Source organism: Taudactylus pleione, unplaced genomic scaffold, assembly GCF_031769625.1.
Source record: "Taudactylus pleione unplaced genomic scaffold, aTauple2 ptg001339l, whole genome shotgun sequence".
NCBI lineage: Eukaryota > Metazoa > Chordata > Amphibia > Anura > Myobatrachidae > Taudactylus > Taudactylus pleione.
In genome coordinates, this window is record NW_028285739.1 from 1955796 (window position 1) to 1961077 (window position 5282).

Below are 5282 nucleotides of genomic sequence, written 5' to 3' on the forward strand. Positions count from 1 at the left end.
TATGGGAGACTCAACCTGTATATATATATATATATATATATATATATATATATTTGAGACCATTAAAAAATCCGACATTTGGTCTGGATAAATCAGAATTTATGGATAAATGGGATAAGATTTTACATAATTGCTCCATAGACTTGATGAAATTAATTATCATGGAGAAGAAAAACACCCTGTCAGAATTGGAAATTGAGATCAAGCAAAAGGAAACACGCATGGAGAGTTTTAAGGATAAAGAAGAATATAAAATTAATGATAAAGTTCTATTACGGAAACTGGATCATATTGAAGAGGATGTCATGAAAGGGAAGGAGAGAAAATTCATCAGAGACAAACAGGATTATGATCTGAATAAAGTTAAGAACTGGAGCAGATTTCATAAATCCGGAGGACAACAGCATATGAATAATCCCATGCAGGAAAAAACCACATGGAGAACAGTTCATTCTAGAAGAAAGCAAAGCTTCAGGAGAGACGATGTAATAAATGAGCAATCTAATTATAAAACACATCATACAAAGAATTGACTCCCCACACTTCAGAGATTTGAATCTAACAGCGACTCCGACCATTTTTTATCCCCAGGCCCAGACCAGAACCTTAAGAATTCAAGAAAAACCTTCTTCAGGGAAACCACAAAAGTGGCGTCTCCTTTGAAAAGAAGAATAAGAGAAGAAGAGGGGTACGAGGAGGTAGGAGGAAGAAATTACCAAAGGAGGAATCTGATGTAGACCCCAAGGAGAGAGGGATCTTCAACTTATCAAAACACATCTTATCTAAACATTAAATCTCATTATTGAATAAAGGATTGACGTTTGCTCCATCAAATAATATGAATAGATTCCAGACTTTCATCGACCTCAATAAGTTTGTAAGAAACTTGACATTGAAAAGACATTTTCTAAGAAAAGACAATGCAGTTATGAAGAACTTTCAGGAAAATGCTTCCAAATCAGGACTGAAGGGTAAATCAAAATATCATCCCCTTGAATCCAAAGGAAACTACCTTAATGTCTTTTATGATTTGGTTAAGAAGGATCTATGCGAGGAAAATCCGAAAACTATGACCAGACATAATTTGAAGAATAAAGAGAAAGAAGCCTTGAAGAATCTACAAAATAATAATGACATTGTCATAAAACAACCTGACAAAGGGGGGGGAATAGTCATTATGGACAGATCTCAATATATCAAAGAGTCTTCCAGACTACTAGGTGATACCAATTCTTATATTTTATTGGATAATGATCCTTTGGAGAATTACCTTGATGAGCTGAGGAGACTTCTGGTATACGGACTACACAATGATATTTTAACCAAAGAGGAATTCCAATATCTCCTACAGACTAATCCCACTACACCCATATTTTAGTTTCTGCTGAAAATTCATAAGTCTATGGAAAAACCCCCAGGAAGACCCATCATTGCGGGGATAGACTCATTAACTTCACACCTGTCTGAGTATGTTGACATATTTTTGTGTAAATATGTTAAAGAGCTTCAATCTTATCTAAAAGACACCACTAATTTATTACAAATCATAAAAGATATGGAGTGGAAAAGAACGTACTCATGGGTCACTATCGATGTTCAATCATTATACACATGCATTGAACATTCTAAAGGGATTAATGCTTGTAGATAATTTTTTTAAATGGATTCATCAATGAGCACTCCACATAAAGAATTTTTATGCGATTTAATGACTTTTATCCTGGATCATAATTATTTTAAATTTTTACACCAGTTTTATTGGTAAATTTGTGGCACTGAAATGGGGACAACATTTGCCCCTAGCTTTGCCAATCTTTTTATGGGATGTTGGGAAAGAATTATATCTATGAAAATAACCCTTTTAAAGAGAATATCAAGTTTTTTAAGCGATACATAGATGATATCCTGATAATATGGGAAGGGTTGGAAGAGGATTTTAAGTTGTTTTGAGATCACATTACAGATAACAACATGAATTTGAAATTCACGTCTAATATAAACAAGAGTACCATTGAATTTCTGGATTTGATTCTATGTGGAGAAGGAAATAAAATCATTACCAAAAATTTTATAAAACAAGTAGATACCAACAGCTATCTACATTTTAAAAGTGGACATCTAAAAAGATGGAAGGAGAACATACCATACTCACAATTTCACAGGATAAAACGAAAGTGTAGTGAGGCACAAACGTGATGAACAAATCCAGTTGTATACAAATAGATTCTTAGAAAAAGAATATCCTCTTAAGGTTCTCTTGGAAGCAAAAGAGAAAATGAATACCATGGAGAGAAATACACTTTTGGATTACAAGAGTGTAGAAGAAAAAGAAAGAGAAAAACATCACCCCTTTCATAACAACATACAATGCACAGGAGAAAGACATCAAGCATTCGCTCAATAAACTTTGGAAAATCCTTTTAATGGATCCAGTTTTGAAGGAAATCTTACCACCCAGACCCCCCATAGTGTTCAGAAAATCAAGGAACCTTAAAGATGCCCTAGCACCTAGTATGCTAAGGGATACCAACACCTTAAAACCCAGCATCCTTCACAGTTGTCCGGGGAGCTATAAATGTGGTATATGCAACGCATGTAAATACCTGCACCGACAGAGAAAGAGCTTTAAGAATTCTGCGGATAGTAAGGAATATAAAATTAAACAGCATCTCAACTGTAATTCAACTTCAGTGATTTACCTCTTGGAATGTTCATGTGGAACAAAATATGTGGGCAAGACGAAATGACCACTGAAACTTCGCATACAGGAGCATATACGGAACATTAAAAATATACGCATATGGTGTCAAGGCATTTCAATTTATATCATAATTCAGATCCGAATGAAATGACATTCTAAGCAATAGAACATGTGGAATTGGGAGACAGAGGAGGAGACCTTGCAAACAAATTATCCAAACGGGAGATGTATTGGATCTTTGAACTGGACACTATGACCCCTAGAGGATTGAATGATAACTATGAAATAGCTCCCTTCCTATAAGAAGATTGAGATGGAGAAAACAGGTCAGGAGGGTATATAGTATGTCCCAATAATATCTACTGTCATACCTGTGTTGGAGCGCCCAATCTCGTCTGATCTTGGAAGCTAAGCACCATTGGGCTTGGTTAGTACTTGGATGGGAGACCTCTAGGGAAGACCAGGTACGGTAGTTTCCCATGGGACATACAGGTATTATTCCCTCAGGACAAGTGACCAATGAAGCAATCTTTGATCTACACCTGAAAGCCCATGAAAGAATCACTAGAACCACGTGGCAAAGAAGAAGTTTTTGAAATGACTATATATACATTTGGAATGACTATATATATATATATATATATATATATACATATATATATATAAACCACAAAAATCAGGCGGCACTCGGAGTCTTCATAAATAGAATACCCTCACCAGAGGGATTTATTGGTCGATGTTTCGAGGTGTACTTCACCCCTTCACCCCATAATTCTTATTATGTTGTCCTGAGGAAGGGGTGAAGTACACCTCGAAACGTCGACCAATAAATCCCTCTGGTGAGGGTATTCTATTTATGAAGACTCCGAGTGCCACCTGATTTTTGTAGTTAGTACATTTTGGGGGTGCTGTCCCCCTTGGAGGGCACCGGAGCAAGTTTGGGCTATATGCCCTATGACATGGAGTGCAGGAGTGCCGGTGCAGTGTATTGTATATATATATATATATATATATATATATTGAGAAAGACTAATGGAAGAAAAAAAGGAAAAAATTCCCTATTATCAAATTTTAGGAATACCCACATACATATATTATATCATATAGATGTGACTTATAATAACTATTAACATACAACATTTGTCTTATACTTATCAATATGGAAAAATTATATTTAAGTACAGATCTGGTGTGAAGAACAATTTTTAATAATTTATTTTTGGATATGCCTAAATTATTTTTGGATGTGCTTAATATATGAGCTACATGTTGACACTAATATTGTTTCCATTATGCCATATAGGAAACACTTAACAGATTGCTACTTCCAGGATCTAAGCATTTAATAACAGATAGAAAGGAGTAGGAAGATGGCGATTGCCAGGAGTAGCAAGATGGCCATGGGTGGCGACACAATTGAGAGCACTAAGATGGATGCTGCCAGCGATGGCCGTGGAGATAGCGATTGCCAGGAGTAGCAAGATGGCCACGGGTGGAGACACCAGTGAGAGCACTAAGATGGATGCCAGCAGCTATGGGGAGCCACCAGGAAAGAGGAGGCATGAACACGTGACCGGGGGATTGAATGGAGGAAGCAGATCGATCAGCCTATCACGGACAGCCAAGGATGGGGCATAGCGCTGAATATCAATTGAGATGATGCGGGCGGAAGTGACGCAAGATGGAGGCAACCCATTGAAAGGAACAGAGCATACTGTACATTAAGAAAAGGGCGGAAATGCCGCGAGACTTAAGGGCGGAAGTGATGCGACACACCACAAACTGAGAAACATTGGATCTATTAAATACCTAAGATCCAAAATGACATATATTTTTAGAAATATGATGATGTATACTAACAGTGCGATTAATAAGAGAATAGTTCAATTAAAATAGACCAACTATGACTCTTTAATAAGCTTATGCTAATCAGAAAACCAGAAGTTATGTCACAAATGATTCCTATCATTCCTTGTTTGTCCTCATTAGAGGGGGTATAAATACTGGATACCCCATAGGTGCTTTGCTATCCCTTGAAGAAGTCCAGGATACGGACGAAATGCGTTGGATGCTCCTATTCTCGGGGGGGTCACTCATCACCGGGGGGGGATCGGAATACAGTGTTTTAAAAAATAACAAACATTTACCAACTGGCTGCGGCTGTAGGGGGTCTGGCGGGCCCCTTCGCAAATATACCAAGAAGCAAGTTTTCTAAAATTTAGTTTTCCGATGGTGAAAGGAATCGTTCCACTTTTGTCCAAAACTCGCTCGAGTCAGAATGGAAGTGAGTTTTAAAATCATGCATGAGAATGCGAACATCATCCTAGAAAAGGATTGGTTGAAGCAGTCACATGTCATGTACATACTGCCCAAGCATATAAAAATGCCCCCCCAAAAAAGTTTACCACCACATAAATCTCCCGGCCCTGATGGTTACACTGGGGCATATTTTAAACTACTCCAAAGCTAAATTATTCCAACCTTACTTGCGTTATATGGTAAACACTTTATTGATAAACCTTCTTATCCCTCATTTACTAATGCCTGTATGACTCTGATTCCCAAACCGGGCAAGGATCTG

General features: G+C 37.3%; 1 pseudogene; it reads left to right on the forward strand.

The window, feature by feature from the left end:
* The first annotated feature begins 3058 nt into the window (after positions 1–3058).
* Positions 3059–3177, forward strand: LOC148443048 (5S ribosomal RNA; annotated as a pseudogene).
* Positions 3178–5282: the final 2105 nt, after the last annotated feature.